The sequence below is a fragment of the Neophocaena asiaeorientalis genome, unplaced genomic scaffold (genome assembly GCF_003031525.2).
Source record: "Neophocaena asiaeorientalis asiaeorientalis breed wild unplaced genomic scaffold, Neophocaena_asiaeorientalis_V1.1 scaffold606, whole genome shotgun sequence".
Classification (NCBI taxonomy): Eukaryota; Metazoa; Chordata; class Mammalia; order Artiodactyla; family Phocoenidae; genus Neophocaena; species Neophocaena asiaeorientalis.
This window is the reverse complement of record NW_020173687.1, coordinates 11,846,545-11,859,688: the sequence shown is the minus strand read 5'-3', so window position 1 is coordinate 11,859,688 and position 13,144 is coordinate 11,846,545.

Genomic DNA, 13,144 nt, shown 5'->3' with positions numbered 1-13,144 from the left:
CGGGGCTGGGCAGGGACTGGCCCACATGTTCCTGCTACTCAATCCTCCTTCCTAAATCAGGACTCCGGGCACTCTTGGGAATCACTGACTGTTCCTCGTCTCTGGGAGTGTGAATGAGTCACTGGGCAAGCATTTCAGCAGCACCTGTGTGTGTCTGTCTGTCTGTGAGGAGCTGGGGCAACGCAGGGGAAAGAGGTGCTGACTGGTCAGGAGGCCAGTGAGGGGGCTGCCCCGATTCACATCCAGGCCAGGTTCCCTAGAAGAAGGTTTTCTCTGCCTCTGCCCCTACACTTGTTTTGGCCGCAGGAGGTCGTTTGACATGGAAATTATCTTATGTGTGTTTAGCTGCTGTCTTCCCAAGCAGACTAAGTGTCTGAGATGCCCCACCTCTGTAGTATAAACTTTTTGGAGTCCCTCATAGCTACTGTTGAAAAACCAGCCCCTGAGGAGTGATGCCTGTTTTAATCCCCTCAAGGATCCTGGAAGGTGGATGATCTTTCTCCCACTTGCAGAAGGAAAAACTGAGGCTTAGGAAAGTCAAATGATCAGTACGAGTTCTCATTACCAGGAAATTCTGGAGCTGGGATTCGAACTGGGCTCCAAAGCCTGTGCTCTTGACCGAACAGGAAGGCAGAGGCTGTGGTGGGAAACACCGGGTTACGGGTACCATGAAATGGGACATTTACCTGGGGTAGTCCTTCTGGAGCGTGTTGCTTTGTCACCGAACCAGCTTCATTTTGCCTGACTCACAGCAAGCCAAAACGCTGAGATACGAGGTTTGCAAACCTCGTGGAAATAGGAGAACAAGTCTCAAATCTGCCTCCCAAAGGAGCTCAGGGTATTTATGGGATAAACAATAAAGCAGCATGGGGAGCGGAGGGAAAGGTGACTGGAAAAAGGTGCAGTCACTGTTGTTCTACGCAGGTGCAACCAAGCTACAGGCCTCTGTATGTTAAAAATGAGGGCACTTAGCACCATCTGAGGGTGGAGTTTTCGACCCTCTGACGTCAAAAAGTCACCAAAGGAACACTCACTAATACCCAGTTGAAGGGTCAGTGGTCCTGTCCCATCTTAACAGGCTCAGCTAGAACTAAACACAGCCAACTCCAAATTCCTGGAAAACAACTGGGTCAAACGTCTTATTGTTTAGGCTAGGAGCTGCTTGGAGGACATGGAAGGCCTTGATTAGTGAAGCCAGGTGAAATGGATTTGAGTCATTACCCCCAGTTTCAGCTGGAGTTTGTGCAGTCAGGGAATCTGCTAGGGGAAGGGGAGGTATCTCCATGCAGCCAATACAAAAAAAAAACACAAAGTTCAGAAATGTGTTGGAGACAGAGGTGGGAAGCATACAGTGTGATGTCCCTGGAGCCCTGCCCCACACCTAAGCACTTCAAGTCAAGGACCTTTGAGGGGTAAGGGACAGAACTCAACCAACTGTAGCAAAAATGGAAATTACATTACATGTAATTAATGTCAATAATTACATGTCAATAACACATGTAATTAACATATTCAGGATAGATCTCCTGGGTATGGCTAGATCCAGGGGTTTCAAGGTTGAAGCTGTCTTATCGCTATCTTTTGGCCCTGCTCTCCTCTGTTTGGCTTTTTTCTTAGCGGGCATCTTGTGGTGGCATAGATGGCCATCAGCATCTCTAGCTTTTCTTCCTCCCAGTTTAGTAACGCCAAGTAGAAGAGAGCTTCTCATTTCCAATGGCCGTAGCTCTGGCTAAAGGCCTGGGGTTGCTGCTTATTGACCTGGCTCATCGTACACGCTCATCCCTGAACCAGTAGGGCAGTGGGCTCTGATTGGCTGGGACTGGGTCAGTCCTGGGGGTAGGAGAGGGCTTAGTCCTACTTTAACCACATGGACCAAGGGGAAAGGATAGTTCCCCTAGGAAAACTCAGGGTGCTGCTATCAGAAGCAGCAGGAAGTGGGCTGGACAGGTCCCAGACAACATGGGAGGTGGAGGAATTACCATCCAGCTCTCTGGCTTTGCCACCAACTAGCTGTGTGAACTTGAGTAAGTCCCTTCCCCTCTCTGAGCCCCAGTTTCCCCATCTGTACAGTGATGATCTCCTTGGACTCATCCAGCTCTGAACTTCTGAGACCAAAAGATTTCATTTAGCCAGCGGCCCAGCATCCCAGCTTGACAGATCCAGGCTCTGTGGCTTAGGAATGCGTGGCCTTCACATACCCTGAGATTGAACTTGGGACCGGACATCCAGCCTCCTGTTCCTGCTCATCCCGGCAGGGTACAGCCTGTGTTGGTGGGAGGGAAGGCTCCAAGGAGGTTTCTTTGCACATCCCCAGCGTTCTCCATCTATAATTGGCTCCAAATGAGATGATCTCATCCCTGAACACTGAGGAAGATGGATGGGGGTGGGGGTAGGGAAAATAGCTCACTGGCAGCATCTGACACTGTTTGTGATTAACCCGTTTCCCTCTGAGAGAGACAGTCCGCTCTCTCGAAGACGACATAAAAGTTTGGGGAAAAAAGTCTTGGTAATAGATTGAGGAAGGCTCCAGCTTTTGGGACTCTGAGAGGCCCAAGGTATTTCTTCACTCTGTCCACACCAGGTATCTTCTGACTGTTGCTCACAAGTCAACATGACCACTTGTCATATCAACCCCCAGCCGGTGAGGAGGTGAAGCATGGCCAATTGTCGAGCGATTTGTCCTGTACGGATTCTCGATGGAGTTTTGTGGCTGACTGAAGCTCGTTTAAATGCCCATACATTAATTGTGAAAGATGAGCTCCTGATCAACTTTTAAAAAGCTTGTCACGGCACCATCTGTTTGGCGTTTGTCACTATTGCATTACATAAGAGGAAAGACATTTTTAAAGAATGCGGCTGCATTTAGTAATTGGATCGCTGGAGAGCAGCCAAGCTGGGGCGGATGGCACTGTGATCTGGGGTGCGGCGGCCTCCCCAAATTCCACTCGCTCTTGGCAGAGACCTGAGTGCAGCCCAGCTTGGGAGACAGGCCCGCCCGCGGTGGCTTCTTTTCCTATTGCGTTTCTCTCTTACTTTTCCTTCCCCCCATTTGTTCTTCCTCACCCTGCGACTGATCAAGTATTAACGATAACCAGAGGACTTCACCTCCCTAAGCCCCAGTTTCCTCATCTGGAAAGCGGGAATAATAACATAGTGCTACAGTGCCTGGCACGTAGTGACTGCTTGATAAGTGTGAGCTATTGTATAAAGCTGCGTCTGATATATCAAGGGGCCAAATACATGTCTGTTTTCCTTCCTTTTCCCCTGTCTTCCATGTGATTCAACAAGTATTTAGGAAGTGCCTACCTTAGAGGCAGGGCTGGCTTCATAGATGTGCAACTTGGCCGGTTGTACAGGGCCCTGCACTTGGCTTATTGCTCTATCGTTGCTGTCTTGAGATATTTATATATATTTATAATTAAAAAAAAATATATATATATATTTTTTTGCGGTACACGGGCCTCTCACTCTTGTGGCCTCTCCCGTTGCGGAGCACAGGCTCTGGACGCGCAGGCTCAGTGGCCATGGCTCACAGGCCTAGCCGCTCCGCGGCATGTGGGATCTTCCCAGACCGGGGCGCAAACCCGTGTCCCCTGCATTGGCAGGCGGACTCCAACCACTGCGCCACCAGGGAAGCCCCCCCAAAAATATATTTTTAAATTTATTTTTGGCCGTGTTGGGTCTTTGTTGCTGTGCATGGGCTTTCTCTAGTTGCAGCAAGCGTGGGCTACTCTTCGTTGCGGTCCACGGGCTTCTCATTGTGGTGGCTTCTCTTGTTGCAGAGCATGGGCTCTAGGCGTGCGGGCTTCAGTAGTTGTGGTGCATGGGCTCAGTAGTTGTGGCTCACGGGCTCTAGAGTGCAGGCTCAGTAGTTGTGGTGCACGGGCTTAGTTGCTCCGTGACATGTGAGATCTTCCCAGACCAGGGCTCGAACCCATGTCCCCTACACTGGCAGGTGGATTCTTAACCACTGCACCACCAGGGAAGTCCCTGTCTTGAGATTCTTAATCATTTTTGAACAAGGGGCCCTGCGTTATCATTTTGCACTGGTCCCTGCTGGTCCCACCTGGATATCTAGAGTGATGCTATGTTTTATTGGACTGCTTGATATTTAAAATAAACAATTCATGGGACCTCCCTGGTGGCACAGTGGTTAAGAATTCGCCTTCCAGTGCAGGGGACATGGGTTCGAGCCCTGGTCCGGGAAGATCCCATATGCCATGGAGCAACTAAGCCCCTGAGCCACAACTACCAAAGCCTGCGTGCCTAGAGCCTGTGCTCCGCAATGAGAAGCCACTGCAGTGAGAAGCCCGCGCACTGCAACGAAGAGTAGCCCCTGCTCGCCGCAACTAGAGAAAGCCCGCGCATGCAGCAACAAAGACCCAACATAGCCATAAATAAATTAATTAGTTAATTAAAAAATAAAATAAACGGGTTCGTGCCCCGGTCCGGGAAGATCCCACATGCCGCGGAGTGGCTAGGCCCGTAAGCCATGGCCGAAAAAAAAAAATAAATAAATAAAATAAACAATTCAGTCCACATTTTAAAATTTGGAAAGTTCACATAAAAATCTGATGTATTTTGGAAAATTAGAACGTCTTGCCATAGTGAGTCTATATTCCCACATGCCTCCAAAGATGGGCTGGAGCTGGGTGACTGTACCCTCTACAAAGGGCACATGCTTTAGTTCACCACTGTCCCCACCACTCCTGGAGGCTTTGAACTGAGTTCGTTTGCTCATTTACGGAGCATCTGGGATGGTGGTTGGGGTCATGGGCTTTGAAGCCAGGTATGTTTTCAGCTTTGCCAGGCAACAGCCATTGACCTTGGGCACGAAGCTCTTTGCCTTAGCTTTCCATCTATAAAATGGAGATGATGAGAACAGTAAACTCTCCCTTAGGGATGTGAAGAATAGACTAGTTAATACATGGAAAGCATCTAGAATATGTTGTATTGTTTCTGTTCTTTTACTCTTCTTACCTGGTGCAGAGGCTCAGACTCCAAGTCTGAGGGCTGCCCTCCAAGAGCTGGAAGCTGGACCTGCAGCAGCTGGCTATGAGGTCGTCTTCATCCTGCCACCGTGAGCAGCATGCCTTGTCAATGTTCACTTTCTCTCCCTCAACCTGCAGTGTTGGAGTTCATACCTTGGAGCTGCTTTCCTAGCGTTTTGAGCATCATTCTGAGGGAAGGGCCTTCTGTTCCTTAAATAGCCCAGTTCATCCCTGCCTCAGGGCCTTTGTACATGCTGCGCTCTCTTCCTGGAACACTCTTTCCCTATATATTTGCATGGCTAATTGCTTATTCTGGTCTAGCTCAAGTCTAGTCACCTGTGAGAGAGGCCTTCCCCGACCACCCTAAGTAGTCTCTGCCCTAATCCCTCCGCTCATACACATTCAGCTATATTATCTCCTTCCCAGAACTTTTTTGTTGTCTGAATCCCAGAGGACCTGGTCTATCTTGGTCACTGCTGTACCCCCAGTACCTACACCATTGCCTGGCACATGGTAGGTGCTCAATAAGAATTGTTGCCTAAATGAATGACGGAGCTCATTAACTCTTCATGGCCACCCTGTAAAGCAGGCACAGGAGGGGAAGCGACAGCTTAAGGTCACGTAGCCAAGAAGGGGCAGGAAGGGAGGTGGGAACCAGGTGCCCTGCTTCTAAGCTTCCTGTGGCTCCCCGGTGGGAACAGGATAGACATGTGGACCTTCGGGCACACCCAGCCACCCAGAAGGGGTCAAGTATGAAGCAAGGCCCAAGGAACAGCTTCTAAGTATGGTAAGAGTAAGCCAGCCCAGCAGCCAGGAGGTAGGACTGTTTATAGGAGCTGGAGACCATTGCCATGACAACTGGACAGCCTACAGCTTCCAGCTGTCACCAGGGATGCAGATTTGCATTTGGCTGGGATGCAGTGAGGACAATGGGGATGGGACTGGCAGAGGGTGGGGACTCCACACAGCCAGTCTGGGGGAAGGAGGTTTCTTTTCTGAGAGTTGCCTAAAAACTGAAAGGACTTGGTGGCACAATATAATTGTGTGTGTGTGTGTGTGTGTGTGTGTGTGTGTGTGTGTGTGTGTGTAGGAGAGTCTGGGCTATGTGGAGCCAGGGTGCTGGGTTTGAATCCCAGCTTTGCCTACTTCTGCACTGTGACACCTTGTGCAAGTGATTTAACCTCTCAGTGCCTTGGTTCCTTCCAATGTAAACAGGGGATAGGCAATAGTATGGATACCTTATGGGGCTGCTGTGATAATTAAATGAAATAATACTCTTACATCACTTAGGATGTATCTTGCATTGTCACTAAGTTCTAGAAATCACCTTTTGATACATCCGACTTTTGATTGCCTTTCTGCAGGGGTAGTGGGAAATTTGGTCTCAGTCATTCTCAGGGATCCCCACTTCCCTGGCTTTATTCATTCATTTAACAACTATTTATTGAGCACCCAGTCTGTGTGAGGCAATGTTTTAGAGGCTGGGAATACAACAGTGAACAAAGCAGACAAAAATCCCTGCCTGCATAGAGCTGGCATTTTAGCAGGTAGACATTAAATAAGATAAAAAGGAAAAATACGTATGATGTCCGATGATTTTAAATGTTCAGGAGAAAAAATAAAGCAAGGTGATGGTGGGGGGGATATGGACTGTGGGTGAAGGTTTGCACTTTTAGACAGTGCTAGGGTGTCAGAGCCTCGTTGAGAAAGTGACCTTTGAGCACAGGTTGAAGGAGGGAAGAGAGGGAGCTATGTGGTTATCTGGGGCAAGAACATCCCAGACAGAGCAAACAGCAAGTGCGAAGGCCCTGGTGCAGGAAAGTGAGCATGTATGAAACCATATTGTGCAGTTATATCTCTTGGCACGTGTGCATGTATGGTGTTAAGTGGCACACATTTAGTGGTAGATGGGTGGTTGTGCCGTGGATGTGGATGTGTACACATGGATGGAGATGTGCGTACATGTTTGTTCACACAAACATGTGGCTGTGCTTGGCCACGGATGCTGTGCCCCCACAATGCAGGGGATGCCATCCATGCAGATTACAATGCGATGGGACCTCCTGGGGCTGTGCCGTGCAGTGGCTCTGTGCAGATTTATGAGTAAATATTGAAACATAAAAACATGTCTGTGAGAGTAAAGTCAGAAAGAGAAAAACAAATACCGTAGGCTAACACATATATATGGAATCTAAAAAAAAAAAAAAGCTTCTGAAGAACCTAGGGGCAGGACAGGAATAAAGATGCAAACGTAGAGAATGGACTTGAGGACACAGGGAGGGGGAACGGTAAGCTGGGACAAAGTGAGAGAGTGGCATGGACATATATACACTACCAAATGTAAAATAGATAGCTAGTGGGAAGCAGCTGCATAGCACAGGGAGATCAGCTCGGTGCTTTGTGACCACCTAGAGGGGTGGGATAGGGAGGGTGGGAGGGAGACGCAAGAGGGAGGAGATATGGGGATATGTGTATATGTATAGCTGATTCACTTTGTTACAAAGCAGAAACTAACACACCACTGTAAAGCAATTATACTCCAATAAAGATGTTAAAAAAAACAAAAAAGCAAAAAAACATGTCTGTGAAAATGTCCATATGTGCATGTGTCTGGACGCTTGCATATAAGTGATATGTAAATGTGTGCATATGGATATGTCCTTATTTAAAATGTTAATATTTTGAATATCATGGATTTTTACAATATTGATTTTTAAAAATATTATTTATCTTGATTACTGAGTTTTTTGGTCTCCCCTTACAATTTATGCCACACACTCCTTACCATTGTCCTGGCCCTGCTCTGCCCTGGGGATGTATATAAAATGAATGTGGGGGAGGCCTGGCTGAGGCAAGGGAAGCCTTTCCTTCTAGTTTCTTCCAGCATCTGTGCTCATCAGCACATGACCAGAATCCAAGCCCAATCTGAGCACCTCTTGTTCCTCTAAGACAAGATTTATTGAGTGCTTCTATGTGCCAGGGACTTGCATACATATTTTCATTTCATCCTTACAACCATCCTCTGGGGGTAGATATTTGTTCATTCGATTGCACATGTATTTATTTATGGCCTACTATGTGCCAGGAGCGCCATCTGGTATTCCTGCTGGCCCAGTATACAGTTTCTGGTAACAGCACCCCAGTTTTTTGGGGGGAACCTAGCCTCTCCCCGTCACAGTCCAAATGTCTCAGACTTTGGAGCTAGGGGGAGGGCTTTCTGCACCCCTTCCCCTAGCTCCAGGGGCGGGCATGTGGCCCAGGTGGCCCAATCAGCATAGTCCATTCCTCTGGCTATAAAGATTGGGTTATGCAATGAGCATATGACCCAAGTTGGTCCAATCAGAGTGAATCCTAGGACTTTTGCTGCCCTGTTGGGAAAAAAGCTCTCCTTCAACCTAGATTTCTAGCTATAAGAAATCTGATATAATCCTGGAAGGAGGGTCCACTACATGGAAAAAGGGAAAGAAAATGAGCCCTTGGCATCTTTAGAGCCTCTGGATCCAACTGTACCTGAAGCTATTGCCTGAAGAATTTCCAGTTCTAAGAGTTTACAATTGGTTTTTAAAGTTAAATCGTTTGAGAAGGCATCTGAAATCCTGTGCTTGGCATCTTTATACATTATCTCCCTTAATTCAGAGATGAACTCGGTGAAGGGGCTAAGATTGTAAAGGAACTGAGACTCAAGGAAGGAAACAGCTTGTCCAAGGTCACATAGCAGATCCGTAGCTGAAGCTTGGATTCGAACCCAGATCTCCCTGCCTCCTGAGGCTTTCTTCCATTTCACTTTGTCTGAGCTCTGGACAAGAGGCTCTGTGGGGATAATAGACAAAAGACCTGAGTCCCATTTTGGCCACTATTTTGCTGTGTGACCTTGATCGCATCATTTCTCCAACATGAGCCTCAGTTTTCCCATCTATAAAATGGGGAACATTAGTAGTGCCTACACCATCTGGTTGTCATGAAGGTCAAATGAAATAACCCATGTAAGTAAAGCGCTTAGAACAGGGCTGGGAAGGTAGCAGTGAACATGAGCTATTATTATCATGGCTCTTTTTTGGAAGAAATGAAGGAGGTCTGGGGGCTTCGTCCTTGCCTGCAGCCAACATGCTCCCTTCCTCCCTGCTGGTCACAGGTTCCCTTGGGTGGCGCCTTCATCCAACTCCTGCCAGATGAGCAAACCTGGCTCACTTACCCAGAAAGCAGGCACTTAAGGAGCTGCTTCCCCAGTTTCTCTTTTAATTTTCATTACATAAATTTCACATTTCCTGGAATAAAGATCTTGAGCGGCTGGACTCACTTGGAAATCAAGTCAGCAAAGACCTCATTTATTTTAATGGGGCTGCTAGGTGGCCGAGACAAGGATGGATGGTGGCGACTCCCGGCTGAGCTGCTCCTGGCTGAGCTCTCAGATGCTGCCTTGGAGGAGCAGATTCTTCTAGGTTCAGTGGGGACTGTTTTCATTACGTGAGAGGCTCCTGGATGCACAGACTGTGTTGTTCCCTGGCTTAAACCTCCCAATGGCTGCCCATTGTACTCAGAGTTACCCTGCTTAACAAGGTGCTGTGTAATGGACCCCTGCTGACCTCTCCCACCTCCTACCCACTACTCTTCTTCTCACTCATCCCTCTCCAGCCAAGCTGGCCTCCCGAGAGTGTTCCTACCTCAGTGCCTTTGCACTTGCTGTGCCTTCTACCTGAAAAGCTCTCCCAGCTCTTCTGGTGGCTAGCTCCTTCTGTCAATCAGATCTTGTCTCACAATCACCACCTCTGGGCAGTCTTCCCTGACTGCCCAGTCATCCTATATCACCACCTGTTTCATTTTCTCCATAGCGCTGAGCAGTTTATATCTTTTTGTTTACTTATTTGCCTATTTGTTTATTGGCTGTCTCCTCTATGAGAATACAAACCCCATGAGAGCAGAGATGCCTACCTCATTCACCTTTGTCTCCCTAGGACCTAGCATGGAGAAGGTGCTCAATAAATATTTGTGAAATGAATGCCTGAATTCATTTAGCAAACTTTTACTAAGTGCCTTCCCTGTGCCGGCTCTGTGCTGGTGCTTGGAACAGAGATAAGACATGGTTGTTGCCTGCATGGAGCTTACAGTCTGGTGCAGAGAGGGACAAGCCACAGTAACTTTTATTGACTGTGACAAGGACTTTACAAGAGACAGCACACTTGATCCTCACTACAGCCCTGGGAACTAGCTGTTACAAGTTCATGAAGCACAGAGAGGTAAATTAACTTGCCCTAGGTCACACAGCAAAGAAGCAGTGTAGGCAGAATTTGCACTCAGATGCTTCAGACCCCAACATTTCTTTTCTGAACCACTAGATTGAGCTGCAGCTTGAAATCCCACCCCCTCACCCCAAAGGCCCTCTTTCCCCTTCAGCAATTTCCTGTTTATTAGCACAGGGTTAATTGCCAACACATGTGACAGCCGATTCATTTGTTTCCTCATTTCCCATCTGCAGAGGGTCAAACCCCCTTCCCCTTGGGAAACCGAGAGCAGATTCCCTTAGAACTTTTGTTTTTCTGATTCCAATAACCTCTCCCTGACTCTCTTCTTTGATATCCAGATGGGCAATAAGAAGAACACACACACATTTCAGAAAAGCACAAGAATATCTGCCCGGCCTTAGCTTTCTAGAGTGTCTCATCACAGGCTGTTTAATTAGCCCCAAACCTTTGCAGCCCGGCACCTCCAGACATGCTGCCAGCTGGCTCTTCACAAAGAGCTTGCCTAATATTTGCTGTGGGGACACGTGGCCATCAGGAGGGGCATGTCCCCAGGCAGACAATGAGCTCAGGACATGGGCATTGCCACACCTGCTCCTCTTCCTGAGGACGGGGGAAAGAGCTGTGCAGCCACTGACAACACAGTGTTTTTTTGAGCTTGGGTCGTGTGTGTACACTTGTGTGGGCAGAAATGTAGACAGAGGCCAAACCCAGGCGGATGAGGGCCCAGAGGGAGGGACATGGAAGTGTGTACCTGCAGTGTGGCAGGGCCAGTGGCTGTGCTGGACCTGCTTTCCCTTGTGCCATTGCTTCTCAGGTATTTTTGACCATGAGTTGCAGGAAGAAGTATTTTTGCATCATGACCTGTATCACACACACACACACACACACACACACACACACACACACACAGTGAAATGAAAGTTTCATGAATCTGTACTCACTTTATTGTGAGCAATGCATGCTGATCTATTATGTTCTGTTCTAATCTGGTCTAGTCTATATCATTCTTTCATCAAAAAAGTGCTAGTTGTGACCCATGAAATAGATTTCAAAGTCCCCTGATGCAGGAATTTGTAATCTGGGTCTGTGAACTTGGATGGGACAAAACTCTATAGCTTTATTTTCACTGACTTCTAGCTGAAATGTAGCACTTCCTCTAGTTAGAAATTTGGGCAAAAAAATCTTAGTACCATAAGCAGTATTTGTGACATTGTCACTAACAAACACTATAGATTATTTTGCATCCCATTATAGCTGTTTCAGATGCCTTGAAACAGCCTATAAATGCTTCTCTACCTCAAAATTGTGGTAGTTACTAGACCCACTGCTAGGTCCTGTTATTTGAGTTGCTAAGAAGCACATGTATCATTGTCTCATGTATTAGAACTATTTTGATAATTGCATTTCAACGGAACAGGTTTCTTTTGTAAACCTAGGTATTTTGTTTTATTCAGTTAAAATTATTATTTGAGAAGGGGTCTGCGGGCTTCACTGGACTGCCTGGGGGTCCACAGCACACAAAGTTTAAGAACCCTGGCACCAAGGGGTCCCAGCTCACAGTTTATGAAACACTGCCCCAAGCTGTAAGCTCCGGGAGAGCAGAGCCCTGGAGTCTCTAACTGGTGTGTGCCCCCTGAGCCAGCCCTGAAATCACACTAATGGCCAGTGTTTGAGTAGCACTTACCACGTGCCTGCCTCTATACTAGGCGCTCTATGTGGATCATTTGCTTTAATCTTTACACCAACCTTGTGAGATAGGTACTATTTTTTGTTGTGTCTCTTTCTGTCTCTTTACTCAAGTTCATTTTTCTTCTTAGCACCAGATGTGTCATACATTTTAACTCTGTCGATTGGCAGCCTTCCCCTCTAGAATACGGGTCTCTCTCTTTAAGGCAGGAATTTGCTTTGCAAATTCCGAGTTGGGGGGGGGGGGGAAGGGCCGAGACCAGGGTGAGGTGAGTGAGGAAGTCATCTCTCATGCGATATTTAAGGGTGTGCCCCAAACTCAGTAATCAAGATAAAGCATATTAAAAAAAATTAATGCAAAAAATCCACAATGAACAAGATATCAACGTTTCAAATAGAGACAGAATCCACCTCTGCACTGGTACAATTCTGCCTCTGTCATCTCATCCCATTCTTGGCCCTGAGGGACTTAATTAATATATAACCGTTGCTTAAGGGAATTAGCCTTATTCTGCAGATGGGAACACTGAGGCACAGAAGGTAGAGACCTCCCTGATGCCATATAACTACTAAATGGAGCAGTCAGGATTTTGAACTCAGGCAGTCTGGCTCTGTACAAGCCCTCTCAAATCCTGCACTGCTCTGTCTACTGAATTATTATGCTTGATCCTTTTGGTAGAGGTAGTAACCTGGTAAAATTGACAGACCTGGGTTAAAATCTTGGCTTTGCCTAGCTAGGTTACCTTGGACAAGTCACCTTACTGACCTTTGCTTCAGTCCCCTTGGCTGCAAGATACAGGTAATAACAGTGTTTTCCTAGTAGTGCTTCGTGAGGATTGGGGGAGATAACATATGGGAAGGGCTTAGCAAAGCATCTGGGACGATAGGAGATCTTGGGTCACATCCTGTTTCTTGCAGGCACCTGTGATCTGTGTGTATGCATGTGTGTGTGTGGGGGGGTTTTTTTCGAAGCCCCCTTACCTGTTTCTAAGGTGAATGAGTGTGGGCTCCCTCTTTAGATTGTTACCTTCATGAGGGCAGGGACTCTGCCCAATCCAGCACCAAGCAGAGGGTCTACTACACAGTAAGTGCTCAATAAATGTTTATGGAAGGCAAGAAGGTAGGAAGGAGGGAGGAAAATAAAGAAGGAGAAGGAAGGGAGGAAGGAAGGAAGGAAGGAAGGAAGGAAGGAAGGAAGGAAAGGAGGGGGAGAGGGAGAAAAGAAGG